The 20,726-nt window shown below is 52.7% G+C and overlaps 1 protein-coding gene across 1 annotated transcript in view; it reads right to left on the reverse strand.

Annotated features, from left to right (window-relative positions):
• Positions 1–20,495, reverse strand: part of NGF (nerve growth factor) — a 49,818-nt gene extending 29,323 nt beyond the window's left edge. The window contains exon 1 of the mRNA XM_081113090.1: positions 20,415–20,495. The gene's annotated coding sequence lies outside the window, so the exon portion shown is untranslated. The remainder of the gene's footprint in view (positions 1–20,414) is intronic.
• Between the last annotated feature and the right edge of the window lie 231 nt (positions 20,496–20,726).

Consider the following 20,726-nt stretch of genomic DNA (forward strand, 5'->3'; position numbering starts at 1 on the left):
GTGTGTGTGTGTGTGTGTGTGTGTGTGTGTGTGTGTATATATATATATATATATGTATGTATATGTATATATATATAATTTCCCCATAACCTCAAGATTTATTTATAACTAATGGAATATTTTGGGGTGGATTGAGTGTAATTTTCTCAAACAAGTATGCAAAATTCCAGATATTCTATTGTGTTTTTTTCCAATCCAGGGATAGCTAATGCTAACTCAGGGATAACTAATGTTAACATTTAGGGGACACCCTTCTAGAATTTACTTTAGTTTTCTAAAGGATCTTATTTTGACACAGGCCTGGCCCCTCGGAGCGTGTGATGGAGAAGGGGAGGTCTTTCTCATGCCCAGTAGGTAAAAATGGAGTTTGGCCTGGCAGCGAGGAGGTGGAGTCACGGCTCTTGTAATTTTCCAATGGGATGGCACTTGCCTGGAGCCACCATCTGTTTGCAGGGCAGCTCTGAGTGCTGGGCATCTGATTTCAATAAGCCCGGAGAGCAGCCCTGGCCTAGAGCACATTAGCAGCAGGCACAGCTGCTCTGTCTCCACACCCCACAAGCCCACGGAGAGTTGGTCTCGTGGCGCCGTGGTCCTGCGTGACAACAGAAGACAGTGGTTGCCGTTGGACCCTGTCCAATCCTGCAGAGGTCAGCTCTTGACCCAGAGCCTCCTGGAGCGTAGAGGCCAGGCTGGTATTGTTCTTTATGATTCGTTGTGTTGTCTCAATTAGAAAAAAGAAATCTATGGAAGTCTGGATGCAGAATTCTCAAGTCTGGAATTCCGCCCACATATGGAAAACAAGACTCACTCACGGAAACAATGCCACTGTGTTTGTCACCCACGGACTCGGGGATGCGACCACAGAGAATAATTGGCACGTCCTCCCAGCGCTCTTCGCCTGGGACTGATAAAGAGCCATCCCCGAGCCCAGCCGCAGTCAGACCCCAGTCCTGCAACTGGGGCAGCAAGTGGCGCGCACTGTCTAACGGCAAACACAGCCCCGCCACTGGCAGCCGGCCCGCGCTCACTGCCATTTTGGCTACTTATCAGCAATAAGATATTTTATTTCACAATATTTAGACAATGAACACAAGAACATAAACAAGTTAATTATTTCAATGTTAATAAGGAAAATATCCCTTCATCTCCAGACCACATGCGTTTATTTCAGTGGAGTGAGCGGGTCACCCTGGGCTGCTGGCCCTCGCAGGCCTTGTTAAGTGGGCAGCACTGGACTTCACCTTGCCCTCCTCCAACCTCTGGCCCTCCTCTGGCCCCCACAGTGCTGCCTTCCCCCTCCTCTGGGCTTTCCATCCTCTCCCGCGGCTCCCTCCCAGGACCCCTTGGGGGCTCCCCAGGGTCGGGCTGCATGGAGCCCTTGTGTGAATTAGCAGAACGGACCCTTTTCTCAGGCAGCGTCAGCTCTGTGCCAGGGGGATGGTGTGGTGAGCAGAGAGAGCCCTGACTCACCCCCTCGGCTAGAAGCTCTGTGCTGGATACAACCTGTACCACCGCCACGGAGACTGACTGCCCACAGTGCCCTCCCAATGACTGGACGGGGCTGGCTGTGGACGGGGCTGACTCACAGTGCCCGGCCCGGCCCCTGAATTGTTGCACAGGCCCGGAGGGTCCACAGGTACCCCTGGGCTCCCAGGCGGTGTCAGCAACGGAACGGGGAGGGGATGTGACATCTCTGCAGGGCAGCTGGGCGCCCGTCTTCACGTCCACCCAGCTTTTGTCTGCGGAGCTGTGGGTGGCTCACCCTGTGCCAGCCTCTTTCCCACACCTGTCATCTCCGGCCGCCTCCTCTCCTTTGTCTCCTCCGCTCTCTAATGATACCGCACCTGCACACAGCAAGCACTCCACTCCCCGCCTCCCCGCCCGCAGCCCACCTGCTGGCCTCTCCCCGCCAGCACACCCCGCTTTGGGGAGCCCTTCTCCCCAGCCCTGCGCTCCTCCCCAGCACCCTGAGAAGTGGATTCCAGTCCAGGTGTGAGAAGCTGGTGATGCCACCCTGATCGCTCCTGAGTTCGCGTTGAAGGGAACTGGAGACTCACTGTCACCAGGTGGCAGTGCCTAGAGTGGTGCCCTGGGCAGAGAATGTCGGGGAGCTTCACGGGACCCCCTAAATCAGTCCCCCGTGTGTTCATGCCTGGCTGTCACCGAGAAGCCTGGTGGGAAGATTGACTGGTGTCACCCAGCTTTCAAATCCAGTAAGTGGTTGAGCTTCTGTCGCCCAGGGGGTGCCTTCCCCAGCCAGGACAGCTAGTCCTGATCAGTAATAGTCCCAGCGCTTGCCCAGGAGCCGGGAGATGGTCAGAGGGAAAGGAATACGTCTATTGATCTAGAGCAGTGATGCCGAACCTATGACACGCCTGTCAGAGGTGACACACGGACTCATTTTTTTGGTTGATTTTTCTTTGTTAAATGGCATTTAAATATATAAAATAAATATCAAAAATATAAGTCTTTGTTTTACTATGGTTGCAAATATCAAAAAATTTCTATATGTGACACGGCACCAGAGTTAAGTTAGAGTTTTTCAAAATGCTGACACGCCGAGCTCAAAAGGTTCGCCATCCCTGATCTAGAGCGCTCAGCTTCTCTTCCCAGCCAGACCCCATGGCTGCTCTGTGCCTTTAAGATTCCCCATCTCACCGCCCTGCCTGACTGCCTCATGGTGCCCTGTTCCCTGTCCAGTCACTGTTCCCCCACATTCTGTGTGCACAGCAGACACCACACACACACACACACACACACACACACACACACACACACACACACACACACAGGTGTTTCCTGGAAACAAAAATGCTTCCATTGCACAACCCTCCCTCTGGGATGCCCACCCCTCCTTGCTTCCTGCCCATATTGGTAAAAACTCAAAACTCACTTTTTTGTTTGGCAAATCTCTTCAGAGAGCCGGGATTCAGTGGGAGCACAAGGTCAGTGGAATCCATTGTTTTTAAACTTGATCAAATCGTATATATTGTGAGCTCTGCCTTCCACTCACCTGCTGCTTCCTGAGCCTAGACACAGACTGGGGAAACCGGCGGTGGGGCCAGCTCCTAATCTGGTGCCCTCGGCTGGGCTCGCCGCCCTGGTTCCTGTGCCGGGGCAGCTGAGTTATATTAAGGAAGAACAGTGTCGGCCTGGCAGCCTCTGCCAGGCCCCGAATTCCTGAGGGGTCACAGCCTAACTTGAGATCGGCCTGGCTGAGTGTCTCCCGCAGTGCTGGGCAGGCGTGGGCGCTTGATAAATATCGTTCGATGGCAAGGGGTGACGAAGACCCCAAGAAAGGACTCTTTCTTAGTTGCTCGCTACTAATTTGCCGGGATGTTCCGGATCCTGGAAGGAGCCAGGGGGCCCAGGGTCTGAAATAAACAGCCCCAAGGCCCAAGGCCCTTGCTGACAGTGCCTTCCTGGGAATAGGTTCTTGATCGAGTTTCTGCAGGAAACTAGGCCTGGGCTTAAAGCCGGGTCTGTGCTGTCCACAGCTAGGAAGCAGGTGGAGTACATGCAGCCTGGTAGTGTTGGTAATTGCCTCTCCCAAGGCAGGGGCTGAAGGGGAGAGTAGGCCTGCTTTGTGGCATCTGCTGCTTTCTGGGGTGTAAGTACTCCCACCGTGGCCAACTGCAAGCTACCAGTGTGACCTCATGAGTGTGGAGAGAAGAGACGTTCCCAGTGGAGCAGGAGTGAGCCCACCCTGGCTGCAACATTGCCCGGGATGAGAAGGGAGGACTTCCTTTATCTTTGGAGCATCTCACCTTCTCCTCCTGTCGACCTTTCAGATCTCAGATGTACCATGCCTTCCTCCAGGAAGCCTTCCCTGCCTGCCATTAGGCCCTCTCAGACAGCATACAGCGTGTGGCTCTCTCAGGGCCCTGATCAGAGCGGGACCTCCCCTTCCTTTGTGTGGTTCTTGGTCGCTGTCCTTCTGACCAGTCTGCAAGCCCGTGCGGGAGGGAATTGTATATGGTTTTTGTCCACCTGTCTCACCAGTGCCTAGCACAGCTCCTGCCACAAAGCTGGTGCTTGAGAAATAGCTGATGAGTAAAGTAGAAGGAAAGAAAGAACGGGAGAAAGAGAGAAAGAAAGGAAGAAAGAAAGAAAAAGAAAGAAGAAAGAAAGAAAGAAAGAAAGAAAGAAAGAAAGAAAGAAAGAAAGAAGGAAAGGAGAGGAGGAAAGGGGAGGGGAGGGGAGGGGAGAGGAAGACAAACCTGAGCCGGGCTTTATGCTAACTCTGATTTTAGATAAGGCACTTCATCCACTGGTCTTCTTTCTTTATTTCCCCCTCTCCCCATCATATATTTAAAATCTTCCCCGTGAGGATTTCTCACGATTCTCTCGATGCTAGGGTTCTATGGATCTTTGAGTCAGAATGGTTGTGCAGGTCTTGAATATTTGCAGCTGCCTCAGCAATGTCTATTTTTGTGTGTGTGGTGTGTTTGTGGTTATATGTGTGTGTGGTTACGTGTGTGTGTGCGCGTATACGTGCACGTGTGCGTGTGGTGGAGGGTAGACGGGGGCAGTCAGAAGAAGCCTGCAGAAGGGGGAGAAGTACATTTTATAATGAAAGGCCTTCATTCCCTTTTCACGTCTGAGGCTCCCAGGTCCTAGAAGAATCCTCCTGACCCTGCGGTATTAGATCCATCCCAGTGATTCTTTGCCCGAAAGGCTAAAGGCTTCCTTGGAATTAAAATGCAAGTAAAAAGGGCTAATCAGCTAGTAGGTCCCTTGCAGGCAGGTCTGAGTCGTAAACGTCCTAAATGCAGCTAATGCCCAGGGCAGTGCAATGCAGTGAGAACTCAGTAAAAACTACGGAATAGTTCGCCTTCAGACAGACCTCACTTTGGCAGTAAGTACTGGTTCTAATTAAGAACTTTGGTGGGACCCAACGTTCCTCCATTTTTATGTGTTTACTTAGGGACATATGGGCAGACACAGCTTCAGAACACTTTATAAGTTTGGTAGCTTTGATCACAAATGAGACAACCCTGCAATTACTTCTCCCTGAGTCCAGCCAAGCTAGAGGGCTCTTGTCTCTGGCGTTTCTTTCCTATCCCGGTCCAGCTCTTTTTGGCCAGGCCCATGGCAAAAGCAAAGTTATGGGCCCCTTTCCCTTGTGCGGCATAAGTTCATGCCAGAGACCATGGCTTTGTTGCTTTTGTGACCACTATGAGCGGGGAAGCCACCTCCAGGCCCTGGTAAGAAAGGAAAAGAGCCCTGGTCTGTGCGAAGCATGACATTGACTTTGCATGTGACGAAGCCACGTGGAGGCAGAGTGGAGAGAATCCCAGACATCTGTGCGAGTGAGTTTTAGCTGCCTGAGAACGCCCTGTGACGGGAACAGACCCTGGAGGCGGGGGAGAGCTGTCCCGGCCTCAGTCCTGGGTCAGTGCTCAGGAACCCGGGTTGGAACTGTCTATGCAGAAGCTGTTGACCTGTGTAAGAACTAGCAGGGGAAGATGGGTTGTGGCAATGCCAGCAATAATGACGAGAACACTAAACATTTTGAGGCTATGTGCCTGGTTACCCATTTTATAAGCATTATTCTATTTAATCATCACAGCCGCCTTATTATTACCCCCAACGTATAGGTGGCTTAACTGAGTTATCCCACAAATGAGCAGTAAATCAGTGATACTGTGGCATTGAACCTATGTCTTCCTTGTCTAGAGATTTCCTCCCAGTGTCTTAAACCCCATTTCCCTTTCCTCTCACTTTCCAAGGACCTCATACTTTAAATTTTACAAGGGTCCTCAAACTTTTTAAACAGGGGGCCAGTTCACTGTCCCTCAGACCGTTGGAGGGCCGGACTATAGTTTAAAAAAAAACTATGAACAAATTCCTATGCACACTGCACATATCTTATTTTGAAGTAAAAAAACAAAACGGGACCAAATACAATATTTGTATTTGCATGTGGCCCGCGGGCCGTAGTTTGAGGACCCCTGCTTTAAAATATCCCCTTGAGTCACTGACTAATGTTTGAAAGTTTACTCCAAGGTTTTATTAATATAATGAGGACAGCTGCCATTTGTTGAATGACTCTTATGTGCCAGGTACTATGCTGCTACATATATTCTCTCATTTAACCACTACTTTGTAAGGATGTATTACTATTGCTCCGATTTTACAGTTCAGGAAACTGAGCATCAGGGGGAGTTTATGTAATGTATTTAAAGTCCCACAGTCAGTAGGAAGGAAGGCCCAAGGCCAGCCTTTGCTTGCTCTGTTGCCTGTGAGTGGTCCACAGCCTTCTGGCCGAATTCGATGGCTACTCAAAGCAGTCGCCTCTGGGATCAGCAGCAGCCGAGCATGATTGGCCATGCATTGCTTATGAATGAAGGGTCAGAGGTCACTTTTTATGGTGTAGAAGTTTGACGGCATCAAACTTCTGTGTACCAAGCAGAGGACCTAGTGATCAAAGTGGGCCTGGTGGCAAGTTGGCAGGCAGGCTTCGTGAACAGAAAGTCACAGGGGCATGCCAGCAGCTCTCTGAGGAAGCAGAGAAGGGATGGTCAGCTCGAGGTGTGACTTCCGAGGCTGTGTGATGGACAGCCTCATCACCTCAGCCCTACGAGGCACACAGGGCCCAGGCAGCTCTGAGAAGGTGTCTGCGGGAAAATCTGTATTTTCATGGACTGAGTCAGGGCTAAATTAAGCATTAGGGTAATCCACCACATCTGAATTTCATCGCCATTATATCATTCTTCAGACCTTGTAAATGTTTATAATGATATTTTTGGTAGGTTGGAGTAAGCCGTCTACATCTGAGGTATATTACTTTAAATCTACATTTATAGACTAATAAAATGAGGTATTGGCCAGCTCGTCTCCTATAGTCATATCCTCATGTGTTTCCAGGCAGCAAAATGAACCAGGGTTATGAGTAAGTGTCCTGAGGTAGCCCTGAGGGCACAGGCCCTAAAATATCCATACCGTGTCATTTGTAGGAGGTGTGGGGATGACCAGACCTGTGTATCTGGGACCAGGCATTCCCCTCTCAAGAGAGGCTCAACGATCTGCATCTCCTGGAAATCTGAGGCCTGGGAAAAAGGAGCCATGGCCTATACTCCCTCCCCCATCAGTCTCGCTCAAGAACTGGGCATCAACATCCTTACTGTGAGGTGGCACTGGGGCTGACCTGGGATGGGCTGAGCATGAACTATGCATTATCACAGGTGGCATTACAAGAATTACATTTTAAACGGAAGCAAAGGGCCAGTGTTTGACACTGGATCAGTGTTTGGAATCAAGACTCTCTTGGAGCCATGATTTTCCTACTTTTCTCACATAGACCCAACTCAACAGGTCTGTTCAGGACAGTCTCTGCCTGGCCTTCCTAGTGGCCCTGATCCCTCGCTCACTCCTGGGAAACGATGGTGAAAGACCTTCCCAGTTCCTTCCCCAGGAACTACCGTGAGCCCCTTGGGATGAGCTGACTCAGAGATTCTCCTCTGGAGGTGGCTGCTCTTCCCTCCCAGGCCCCGCCCTCCCTCTATTCGGAACCAATGGCAACTCACCTCTCTTTCCTGACTCCTCTGTTCAATCACACATCTTGGGCCTCTGAGTCCTCCAGCTTTGCTCTTTATACCGAATATTAAAGTCCACAGCTGGCTCTAATCTACAAGGCGGCCGGCCCCCCAGGTACGTTCATGCTTGTGAGGAAGCTGCACATCCAAAGTCCTGCCCCTTTGGGGCCAGCTTAGCTGTAGGGGCGGGGACTCCAGAAACTTGCAATGCAACCCATGGCACGCCTCCTCCAGGAAGCCTTCCCCGCAATGCTGCATCCCACTAATCTCCTTTCCTAACCTCTGTAGTTTCTTTGCACCATACTTATCAACAGTCCATTCGTTCAGCACACACTCATGGAGCTCCCACTATGTGATGAAGTACTTGGTGAACACAGAAGTTCCCGCTCTCATTCTAACACAAGAAAACAAATAATAGAATGAAGTACTAAGCAATAAATGAAGTTGGGTAAGGGAACAGAGTCTACTGGTGGCAGGGTTTGGTGCGGGTGGGAACAGACATTTTCAACCAGGGGGTCATCTGAGCAGACCTAGTGGTGAAGCAGATCTGTGGGTAGGAGTGTCCTAAACAGAGGAAACAGCATATGCAAAGTCCCCGAGATAGTCACAAGATCAGTGTGTTGAAGACATAGCAAGAAGGTCAGCGTGGCTGCCACAGAGCAGGCAGGCAGGATGCAGACTGTTGGAGAGGGTGTCAGCGCCAAATCATATAAAGGTAGGGCTTCTCTACCTCAACCCTGCTGATATTTTGAGCCAATTCTTTGTTGAGCGAGGGTGGGTGGGTGGTTATAGCCCTGTGCATTGCAGAATGTTAAGCTGCATCCCTGGACTCCACTCATTAGATGCCAGTATCACCACCACTACTACCCCCCACCCCACCCCCACGCACACACACACTGTGACAATCAAAAATGTCTCCAGCTGTTGCAAATGTCCCCTGGACAGGGGGACGGGGGGGGGGGGGGCGGGGGCGAGAATTCACTCCTGGTTAAGAACCACTGAACTAAGTCCATGATAAAAATTTGGATTTTACTCTATGTGTAATGGAAAGCTGTTGGAGGGTTGAGAGCTGGGAAATAATGTAACATGACTTACAGCTCTAGAAGGGCACTCCGACAGCTGTTGGGTTAAAAGGCTGTGAGGGAACAAGGATGGAGGCGGTGGGACCCAGGAGGAGGTTCCTGTAGTCGTCGGGTGAGAGGGGATACTGGTTTGGACTAAGAAGCAGTCGTGGGCCCTGGCCAGCTTGGCTCAGTGGATAGAGCGTCGGCCTGCGGACTGAAGGGACCCAGGTTCGATTCCGGTCAAAGGCACATACCTGGGTTGCGGGCTCGATCCCCAGTGGGGGGTGTGCAAAGAGGCAGCTGATCAATGATTCTCTCTCATCATTGATATTTCTATCTCTCTCTCCTCCCTTCCTCTCTGAAATCAATAAAGAAAATATATTTTTAAAAAAGAAGAAGCAGTCGTGGGATGGGGAGAAGTGACTGGATTCAGAATTTCGTATGAAGCCACCAGAACTTGCCGGTGGTTTGTCTATGAAAGGTGATGAGGAAGGCAGGATCAGGGATGCTTTCTAGATCTGGGGTCTGAACAACTGAGGGAATAATGACGTCATTGAGACTGAACTGAGACGTGAAGAATAGTTTGGGGGTCAAAAATCCTACATTTGAGATGCCCATTAAACATCCACGTGGCCATGGACGTTTGGATGGAGATCTAGAAGTTGTAGGTCGTGTTTAATGCCTGGAGAGCATGAAATCATCTACGAAGAGTGATACAGGAAATAAAGGATCCTGGAGCGGCTCCAGGCCACCCCACTATTTCGAGGTCCGGGGAAGAAGAAGCTAGCAAAGGGGGTGGCGGAGGAGGCCAGTGAGAAAGGGGCATAAGGAGAGCTCCGTGTCCCCAAGGCATCCTGGCCCGTCACTCCATCTGCCTGAGCCTGTCCTCAGCCAGGTCGCCACGCAATCGGGGAGCTCCTTGGGCATTTGTTTGTGTTCAGCATCACCGACCACTCAAACACCAAGATCGAAGCAACCGGAAGACTTCACAGATGTCCCCCTGTTTAACCCTGACACTCACAAGTGCTATTAGTCCCATTTTATAGCTGGGGAAACTGACAACCAGAGAGTTGTTGTACCTCACCCCCCATCACTACCGACTACCGGGCCTGGCACCCTGGGAGTCTGATTCCATGTTCAGGCTCTTTCCACAGTGTCCTTGGCCAGGGGCCCACGCAATGCCTAGCACAGGCCTCCTGCCCGGGAGGGGCAGGCAGGAGCGTGGAGCGCTGGTGTAGGGCAAGTGACTCTTAAGGTCCCTCAGCCACCACGGTCCAGCATTGGCACCTGGAGTCTGACGCTCCTCACCTGGGGCTCTGACATCTTACCCCTTGTCTACGGCCAAGGTGTTTTCCCAGCCCTCAGACCATGGTCAATGCAGCAGCCCATTCAGCAGGCAGGGGCGAGATCATTAGTCTTATTTTACAGATTAAGAAACAGGCTCAGAGGGGTTCTGTGACTTGCCCCACATTACACAGCGAGGAGAAGGCTGAGCCAGAAATAAATCCCTGCTTTCCTGAATTGCAGCATTACTGTGTCGAAATAAAGAACCCATCCCTGACTTAACCGTTATTCTGTCTTACACACAACTTTCCCCATCCATAAAAGAAATAAGCTTCAGGCAGGTGTGTGGACTTTTCCCAAGCCCAAGCATGGCCAGTCCAACTTCTGTCCATAATCATTTAAGAAGCTGAAATGACTAGAGTTGAACGTTTAAAATTTTAAGATTACTTTTTTTGTTTTTTTTGCTTAATCGTAAAGGTGCTTTTCAAAAGAACCTTTGAAACATATTTGTCGCTTTACTAAGTCCTTCACTTTCTGACCTGCCCAGTTCTTTCTCAGAAAAAATGAAAAACAACAATGCTTAAAAGCCCCACCCCCCAAATGTTTTCTTCCATCTCTAAGATACAGAGAGAGATGCTGACACCCGGCCATGAAATCTGGAGTCAGATTTTGGTGTGTGACCTCCTCACCAAGGAAAAGGAAAACATTGTTAAAGGTTCACACTTTCCCATCCAAGGGCAGACACGACACCCTTGAGCCCGGACGAAAAGAAGGTAATTCGTTTCTTGCCTAGGAGACATCCTTAGCGGTGTGTCATGTCCGGGACAATCGATTCCATTTGTCATTATGAGTTTCAGAAAGGGTGGACATACACTTTCCATCCCCCCCAACCCCCCTTTTTGGGCACAGAAAAACTAAGTTGGCATTTGCTTTTCCCTTCAAAACAAAACAAACCAAAAGACCCCCCAAAACCACCAAGGTGCAACAGTGATGAATTCAAATAGCCTCTTGGCTACTTTGCTTGCCGTCTACTCAGGTTCAATAGAGTCCCCTGGGCGGAGGGGAGGGGACTGGGTGTGATGTGACACACATCTCTCTTCTGCTGTAAATGTTACTGGAAAGGTGCAACTGGCCTGATGACAGTGTTACAGGGAACAGTGGCCTGAGCGGTGGCAAGGAGAGAGGGATACTCAGACGAAAATGACACTAGAAATAAATCTGTTTTCTCCCCTTCCCTCCCCTCACCCCTCACCGCCCGGTAACCTCAAATAGAGCTGCCATAGCTGCCTTAGACAGGAGCGCTGGTACTTTGGTTGGGACTGGAATTCAGCATTTGAGGAGATGTCACTAATAATCCTCTCTGAGTCCTGGTGGTGAGCATGGGGCCCAGTGGGAGGGCGTTTCACAAGGGGAGAGTTGGAATGAGCCCCAGGGGAGCATGGGAAATGCAGAGGGGAGAAAGGGAAGCTTTCTTGTTAAAAAAGAAGCTGGGGGTGGGGGTCGGGGGGGTGGGATTGTCACTGCTGATCTGCCTGCAGGGGCTGCGTTAGCAGGGCTCTCAGGAAAAGGGGACAGGTCACCTTTGTGGCCCCTCTGGGTGTGCGCCACTCTTTCGCACACCCTCCCCTGGGAAGGGAAGGTTGGGCCTGGGGTCAGTGATAGGCTGCCCCTAAGTTAGGGCTGGAGTTAGGATTAGGTTTGGTTTCCCTGAAGGTGTCAGCTCCAGTGTCCACATCAGGAGCCTAAAGCTGTTTATAGGAGGGGAGACGCTTAAACGGCTCCCTCCCCCGCCCCCCACACTGCAGCAGCCTGGAGCCTCCATCATGAGAAAATGGTAGGCTCTCTGCTCTGGGCAGGGAGTGCTTAAGAATTTGACAATGTCAACACTTTAATGGCATCTTAGCCCTGCTGTCCTTACAAAAATATACTGAGGGGAAGGGATGCGATTTGTGGGGACAGAAGCTCCTCCCAGAGGGACTGCACCCATAGGAGGGCCAACACAGTTATCCCCTCCAGCGGCGGGAGGAGGATGTCTTGTGCCCCTTGGACAACTGCGGTCACGGTCGTGTCTGGGGGCCAGAATCACAGGAAGATGGCTCTGCAAGAACGAAGTGGGAGGAAGATGACATGGAAGGTGGGGACAAGGGCCAGATATGATAATTGTTTTCTTGCTGGGTTTGCCAGAGAACATCAAACCGCAGGGATGAAAGCGGATAGGGAAGTCATGGTGGTGATGAAGTTGCGTTGTCCTAAAGAAGATAGAGAGAGAGGAGAAGAAGGAGGACAAGGCAGAGGGGAGGACAGACGAGGACAGCAGCTCTCACTGACTCGGGGCCTCCTTGGTGGCAGGCAAAGTACCGGCCACACTGCACACTTTGGTCTGTGACTCCACACGCCAGCCCTGCGAGGGGTCATCATTCTGACCTTATACACTGAGGCTTAGAGAACTTGTTGCCCAAGGTCAGGCAACTGGGAGCCACAAAGCTGGCACTTAACCCCGGCCTCTGAGCTATGCCTTTTCCTAAGCCATGCTCTCATCCATACCAGTAGCTTGTAAGCTTTTTTTTTAACCACGACTCACAGTGAAAAAATACATTTCCATCATGATCCAGTTTGCACATGTATATGTGTAACATATATACAACTGAAACAAGTTTCATGAATACTTTCCCTTGCTGCATGCAATACCCACTAATTGCTGAAAATCGTACTCTGCTCTCTTTCATTTAGAGAGAGAGGGAGAGACCAGTAAATTGATTCCACATCTCCATATGGGTCTTTGAACAACATTTTCCTTTCCTCTGGCCTCTGACAGTCGATTTGAAATGTTTTCAACCCCCTGCTTGATCTTGTTGGATGCCGGGCAACATCTTTGCTTCTGAGGCATGTTGCTAATTGTGCACTCTGGACGGTCCCTCTGGTCAGGGGCCATCATCAATCAAATATTTCAGAAATTACAAATATCTGACAGAGACGCTCGCTTGGAAAAGAGTCAGTCCAGGAAGCCATCCAGAAAACATAACCGCTGATCTCAGGCCCCGACTAGTAATATTTTAGGCGGTTGATGCATGCTTTCGCAAAAGCAGCTATTCTCTCTGTTTCCAGAACCTAAAGGTCTCCTCTTTTCTGATGGGGCAACGCACAGTCACCATCTAACACTAAATGCCAAAGGACAAGAAGAACGCGAGGGGCGGTGGGAGACCTACCAACCCACCACCAACAGTAGGGCTGTCTTTCTCAGTTTTTGGTGATCATGCCTGCTTTTCGGGGGGGGGGGGTGCGTGTGCCTCCACCCTGCTCGCAGATTTGGGGGGTGATGTGGTTTCGACAGCAAGGGGCAGTGCCAGGCTTGGCTGAATCAGATGTAGGTCATGGAAAGTGAAGCCCAGATCAGGTGGCTCGGCGTGCGCCGGCCCTGATGAGCCCGGCCACGGTGACTTCACTGAGAGCAATGTGCACACTAATTGAGAAAACATGTTCCTGTGATGGCCTCATGCAAAAATCCAGTTACGAATTTTTTTTTTTTTAATTCCTAAGAATTCCTTGAATATTTGCCGTGCGTGTCTATACAGCCTCCCGGAGTACTTTTCCTTCTTACTGAGGGGAGCTGTGTTTTTCTGCTGAGGCCCAGGTCAGATTTTTAAAGGGGTAGGATTCTGACAAGTGGGCACAAGGACACAGACCTCGGGAGGAGCAGGGAGAGGGCCGGAGAGGAGAAAGGTCACCTATACCTTCTGTCTGTTTCCTGGGGCAGGAAAAAGCAGTCGAACTCAGGCACTTGCTCCATCAGCCTCTGGGCTTAGTAAGGGCTTTCCAGCGCCCTCTCACTCACCCTCACCTCTGACCTCTGACCTCTGACACTGACCTTATGGTTCCCTTTTATAGATGAGGAAACTGAGGCTCAGGGATTACGGAATAAACTGATAAAATCTGTCTGATTTGGGGCCGGGCTCCTTCTATTAAATCTACTCGCCCGCGGGACGGCCCCTCCCCCAGGAAGCCTTCCTGGAGGGCGCCTCATCATTGAGGCCTCTCCCTTCTCTGAGGTCTTATGGCCACACAGTCAGCACCTCTTCGGCTAGCTCCCCTGATATGGCTCGAGACGGTAAAAAAGCCTGCTGACAGGTTCTGTTGGCGCTACACGGATGTTTTTGAAAGTGAAGAAATTATACATTCAACCTCAGAGTCTTGACTTTTCTCGAAAGGTTGGAAGATCTGGCCACACTGGATTTATAACAGTGCAAAGCAAAGGGGACGCACGGCCTGTCCCCTTTCCATGGGCCATGCCATTTGTAGTTCACTGCACCCCACCAGCCTGTGGCCTTACCTCACTCACATGCCCTGACCAGCCCCTAACGCTATTTTAATTTCAATTTCGGCTCCACAGCAAGCTCCTTGGGCAGGATCATGATTTACATTTGTCATGACTCCCCTGGTTAGCACCCTGATAGAGATGCTAATTGGAAGGAGGGGAGTCAATCCAGCAGCCTGATAGCTGGTGGACCTCCCTCCCCAGTGGGGTGGGCTGTCCCCCCTTTGGCCACAGGGATATGCAATTCAGCAACAGCTGCCCGGCTGCTTACCTTGGCATGGAGAGCGCAGACGCCCTGCTCTCGTGGAAAAGCTCACAGCCTCCTTCTTCCTTCTCCTGGAAATTCCATAAGACACAGAAAGTCCTACAGACACCAGTTGTTGGAGGAGGAGGAGCTGTTATGCGGGTAAGGAACCAAACACTCTGAAAGCTGCCAGGACAAATGGCCCTCCTCGAGAAGTGCCTTATTTAGAGAGCGTTGCATAACGTTTCTGAAGTACGAGTCTGAGGGGAAGCTGCCTCGGAAAGAAAACCGCCGGAGCGTAGCCATGGGTCGCCTTTTACCAAGATATTATGAGGCAAAGAAAATGCAGATGAAGAGTTTGGTTAAAATTCTATGTAAATGAGAATGTTCATCACAGAGGGTCAAAATATAGACTTAGAGAATGAAAGGTGGTATTGACTGACCTGAAGTGAAAAGGCATCAAGAAAGATACCCCCCCCCCTCCCCCTCAGATCAGTCCTGCCCAGGGAGAACAGGAGGGGAAGGATCGCGTGTTGTGGAGTGCCCACTGTGTGCCAGGCGCGGGCTGGCGTCCCACCGACAGCACCCCCACCGTGCACTGCAGCCGGCAGAGAAGGTACTGCTCATCTCTTTTCCAGAAGAGCACCTGGGATCAAGAGATGCTCTCCTGCATCTCTGTCCCCTGGTGCTCATCTCCATCCTCTCTGCTCACCTGGTCCAACATCCTTCCTGCAGTCAGAGCCCAGCATGACCGCTCCTCCCTTCAAAAGCACAGTCCTAAGGGGGCCTGACTCTCTTGGCATCTCCCGTCTCCGCGGGGATTCGACACAAGGTTGTGGCACCCCAGTGTGTTCACCTCCGAGCCTGGTCTGCTCAGGTCCTAACATGGGATGGCATGTCACCGGAGTGGGCAAAAGAGATACTCAAGTCACTGTAACCACACCTCAGAGCCACAGTGACAAGGGCCTGAGACAGCACCTCCCTGTACCCCCACCTGGGCTGAGCACACCTGGCTTCCACCAGGCAGTCCTCCTGGGCGCACCCCGGAGCAGCATGCAGCAAGCAGACAGGTGATACGTACCACCGACCCTGGCCCCTAACCCAAGAGCCGAAGGAAGACGGCACAGCAGCCCCTCTGTACCAAACAGCAAATACAATGTGGTTCCTGGGAACAGGTCCCGTCGCTGCGGGCTGTGGCTGCCCTCCACGTGGCAGGGCTTCTGTGCAGAGCTCGGGGCGTTCCTTCCCACGCGTCCAGTGCCAGACCCTCCCCACCCGCAGAAGCCACCACAGGCGCGGCCCGAACATCGCCCTCTGCTGAGCCTGGTGGCGGGCTTACAGGGAAACCCTGACTGACTCTGACTAATACTCCTGCTCATAGAAATAAAAGGATGCTCCACGAGTGGAAGGGCTTGGCCAAACTCTTGGGCAATTCAAAAGGCATCTGCTAGTCCCACCTGACAGACCACAGGCTCAGCCAGTCTCCTTACTGGGATCTCACTAGGGCTCCCAGCCTTTTTTTTTTTATTACTTCATTACAAGTCAACTCTCCAAACTCTATCAGCCCTACCCCTTTGGTAGTTTTCTCTCTCCTACTACTTGGGGGTGAGTAGCAAGTAGGCCTCCCTGTAACATCCTCCCAGGCACTCCTTGTGGCCCTTGGCACTATGCATAACCAAATGGTTCACACTGCCCTCCAGGGAGAGGCTGGGTCAGAGGGAAGGATGAGCTGTTCTCCTTGAGAATAAGCCCAGCGCTAGAAGCACCGTCCCTCCAGGTAGCATTGCCAGCCTCTTTTTCACTCCAATGTCACATTATTGGTTCCCATTTATCCTCACAGCTGGGGCCCAGGTGTATTAATTTGATAGCAACATGTACCCACGTGGCATTAAGTGCTGTCAGTGCTGGGGAGGTTCTGCTTCCTCATCCTGTCATTTGGGGAGGAACCTCCTGGTACCACAGTGAGACCCACTTAAGGAAGGAAGGGAGGGTCTCTGCCCAGAGCTGCGGGTACCCCGGGCAAACAGTCTGCCTGTGTTTTTAGTAGCAAATAGCACAGACAGAGGCCGCCACGATCTAAACCCTGCCGGCCCTTCTCCCCATTCCCTCTGGTTTTGTTTGCATGTGGCTCATTTGCAGTCACACTCCACTGACAGAAGGCAAAGGATGAGGCTGGTGGGGAGACAGCACCGATGTTCCTGCCAGTGGCTTCCCGGAGCCTGAAATGCTGATTCTTGGAGAATGGTGCCCCAGGCCCATTCTCAGTGATAAACAGATGCCCAACATTAAGGCCTGGAAGAAAGGGCCTCGCGGGTAATTTCCAAGGGCGTTCTGAACTGGGAGCAAATTATCCTTTTAATAAGCATTTAACCATAAATGGCACGGCGGGGAGGGGCAATCTTCGGTTGTCACCCTGACTTCCGTCATTCAGTCGCGAAGGTAGGGATACGAAGCTTCCCGCATTAGGTAAATAGGTCATCCTTACCCAGGAAGTGTCCCCAGCTGCCACTGGCCCCATTGAGAAACACTAGTAATTCAATGCACTGGTCCTGCCGATTGGGAAATGGAAGCTGAGAAGTTCAGTGACTTGCTCAAGGGCACCAAGCTACTTTCCCTCCTGTTTCAAAACTCAGGAAACGACCACAGGAAGTTACCTAAAATACAGGAGGAAAATAGCAAGAGATCATCCCGCGATGTTTCAGCCTGATTCCTGCTGTGTCGAAGGCCAGTAGTCTATGGCGACTTCTCAAGAGCATGTAACGTAGCCCCTAGGAGGATACGGGAAGAATCACGGAGCACGGAACTCTTCTTTGTTGTCCGCTGTCATCATTCTGGTCTTGGCCCAACTCTGTGGCTGAAGGGCTCTCCGCCTCGGCTCAAATAGTGACAGTCCTTGTGCACATCCCCCCAAAGGCCGGGGCCCCGGGCCTCAGCGTCTCCAGCCGCGCTTCTGCCTCAGGACCATCTTGGCTTTACTGCTCTTTGGAATGAGGATGTTAACGGTTTCTCCACGGCCGGGAAACAAGTTTCCTGGGAACGGGTTGGGGAAGGGTCCTCCATCTCCATGCGTTTGCTTCCTGCCACCGCCCTATGCTGTTCTGTAAAACTGGTCCATCACGGAGCTGGTTTCTCAGACCAGCCAAGCCTGCGAGCTGACGGTTCCGCCGAAGGTTTGTAAGGTCAGAGGCGCCAGTCACAGAAAGACAAACCCTCTGGGAACATGGGTTGTTTGCTCAGAGATGTCCAGACATTTTAAGTGAATCCCCTGCAAGCCTGCCACTGCCTCCCGAGAGCAGAAAGTGTGTGCTGCCAGCAGAGGTCTCCAAGACTTACCTGCTCTGGGCCCTGACGTCCCTACAAGGTCTTTTTGGGGGAAGACAGATGGCCGGGCCTCTGGTGCCGGGTGTGGCACCGATGTCTGGGTGGGCGACTGCTCCGTGCCCAGTCCGGAGGGGCAGGAGCGCGTCTCCTCTGTAGCTTCTCTGCGGCTCCATGCAGCTGCGTGGCAAGGGGCACTCCTGGAATGTGCAGCAGGAGCGCTGCTCGCATTTGAAAGTGAAGTGCGGTGGTTCTCATCAGTTTCATCTCAGCGGTGATGAGAAACTTCCCTGAGGCTGCAGCCCTGCCCTGCTCTGCCCTGCCCTCCCTGCTGCTGTGGCAGCTGGGCCCCCTTCCTGGCCAAGGCACGGATTTCTCCATGCAAGAGAGAGCGAGAGAGCGGAGTGTGAAGCTTCATCCCCTCCACCCTCTGGTGCTCTGGGTAGGAGATGTGGGAGGGCAAATGGGACAAGGTGAGACCCTCACTCTGAGAACGGCTGAGGGTGCAGTGCTGGGATGCCTGCCCTGAGTGGACCCATTTCCCAATTCTGTAGTGGGGCTGGGCTGCTGCAGGGGTAAGGCGGCTGCCCAGGGAAGGCGTGGCACCAGAGCTGGTTATAAAATCCTCTGTTACTCCTCCAGTTCTTTCAAACACGTGTCCCCATGCCCCAGAGACCTGGCGCCTCCTAACATGTTCCCCTTCGAGGCTGCCCTTTTTTTCACCTGCATACAAATATGGGGAAAGCCTGGGGGAGAGGTTTGGGAGCCTGGGCTGTTAGCCCCGCCCCTCTCCAAGGACCCAGGTGTTGGGACGCTCATTTCTTCAGTGTGTCCATGCCAGCAGGGCCAGTCTCAGCCCCCAGACCACTCGCACTGCCCCCTCACCCCAAACCTCTGGGAAGGCTGCCTGTCATGGAGTGACAGTGGGGTTGCCATGTGACTTAGTCCACAGAAGAGACCCATCCGGATCTCAAGTGGACTCTCTTGACCAATGGTTCTCAACCTCCCTAATGCCACGACCCTTTAATACAGTTCCTCATGTTGGGGTGACCCCCAACCATAAAATTATTTTCATTGCTACTTCATAACTGTAATTTTGCTACTGTTATGAATCGTCATGCAAATATCTGATATGCAGGATGTATTTTCATTGTTACAAATTGAACATAACTAAAGCATAGTGATTAATCACAAAAACAATATGTAATTATATATGTGTTTTCCCATGGCCTTAGGCGACCCCTGTGGAAGGGTCGTTCGACCCCCAAAGAGTCGCGACCCACAGGTTGAGAACCGCTGCTCTCTCTGCTGCGGCTCTGCAGAGGGGGAGTTTCAGGCGCAGAGCGTGGAGCCCCTGGAGATAAGTTCCGGTGGGCCCTCCAGCAGGATCCTGACTTTGCAGAAGGCAGCTGGCAGCACATGTGGGGGAGGAGGGGCTGGCACGGGCAGTGGGTGCGCCCAGGGGATGGAGCCAGGACATTAATCAAGGGCCTTTTCTCCAGGATGACAGACAGGGCAGAGGCACCCCGGCGAGCACTGTTTTTGCTTTCCAGCTGGGAACGTGCGCTAAGTTGTTCTTGAATACCCACGGCACCCAAAAGGCTTTGCTGTAATGCTCTTCAATGCACGGAACACCCATAAATTATCCTTCCCACTCTTACAACTTCCAACCTGGAACAACTTGGAAAAACCAGCCTAGCAAGCAGGCTCCTCTCAAATCTCAGTTCGCAAGAGAAGAGAAAGTTCAAGCAGAAAGCACCTTCCAGGAGAATTGCAGAGATTTTTGTTGTTGTTGAAAGAATGAGGAAAGTCGTAATGGAACAGCGCAAAGCCTCTTGTTTGCGTTGGCTGCGCGATGCCGCTCTCTGCCCCCTGGGTCCTCTCAGCCTTTGCTGCCTGGACCAAGGCGCTGCCGGCCCCACCCCTCCAGGCCAGCTTCTCACACACCTGGCAGCAGACAGCCGGTGCCCAAGAAGCCGGAGCCCAGCCTTGGCGACCTCGGTCGGTCCGGGCTGCTTGATGGAGGCCCCTTGGCCCGCAGGCTTCCTCCATCAAGCTTCGGGGGCCTCCCTCGTGAATCCCAGCCCTGCAGCTACGCGCAGAAAAGCCCACAGACACTTGCTCCGTTCCTGGCAAGGTCCAGCGCGCCCTGCCCTCTGGTCCCCTCACCTGGGGAATTTCCAAACTCGTGCACAGCCCAGCCCGCGCGCGCTGCACTCGCCCTCCGGTGCAGACCACGCTCCTCTGGTCCAGGCGCGCTCCCCTCCCGCGCGCATCCCTCTCGCCTCCCGCCACCCCGCTCACTCGCTCTCCCTCACTTGCGCGCTGTCCCCTTCTAGCCCCGGAGCGGATAGTCCGCCCCTGGCACCGCCACGCGGCTACCGCAGGCGCCAGGGTGGCCTCCGGACTTCGGGCCATTGGGAGACCGTGAACTCCGCCACCGGAAAGACCGCAGCTCCCCACGACTTGCCCGCCCGCCTGCCGAGACTCCCGCACCCCGGCACCCACTGGGGACGCTCTTCTAAGGAGCCTCGGGGTGCACGGAGGTCTGGTTCGTGGGGCCGGGACGTCCCGGGAGCCCAGCCCCGCCGGCCCCGGCCCGCCCCGCCCCCGCGCAGCGCCCTCGCGGGGCTCGCTCCAGCCTCCGAACTCACCCTGCGCGCTCGCTCCGTCCCCGGCGCTCTCTGCCGAGCGGGAGCGCCGAGCAGCTTTTACACTCACTGTCTGAAATCCTTAGCCCCTCCTCCCAGACTCCTCCTCACTCCAAACCCGTCCCGACTCCATCGCTCCCGGCCGGAGCCCCACACCTGTCTGGGCTGGGCCGCGAGGCCGGGCGGTAGATGGTGCTGGGGACTCGAAATCGATCCTTCCCCGAAGGGCTGCTCCGCTCCGCCACGGAGGGTTCAAACCCCAGAGGTCAAATGGAAACGCACGGGGGTGAAGGGGCCGCGCATTTTGGGGCACCA

This window comes from Myotis nattereri (genome assembly GCF_964212035.1).
Source record: "Myotis nattereri genome assembly, chromosome: 18".
Taxonomy (NCBI): Eukaryota; Metazoa; Chordata; class Mammalia; order Chiroptera; family Vespertilionidae; genus Myotis; species Myotis nattereri.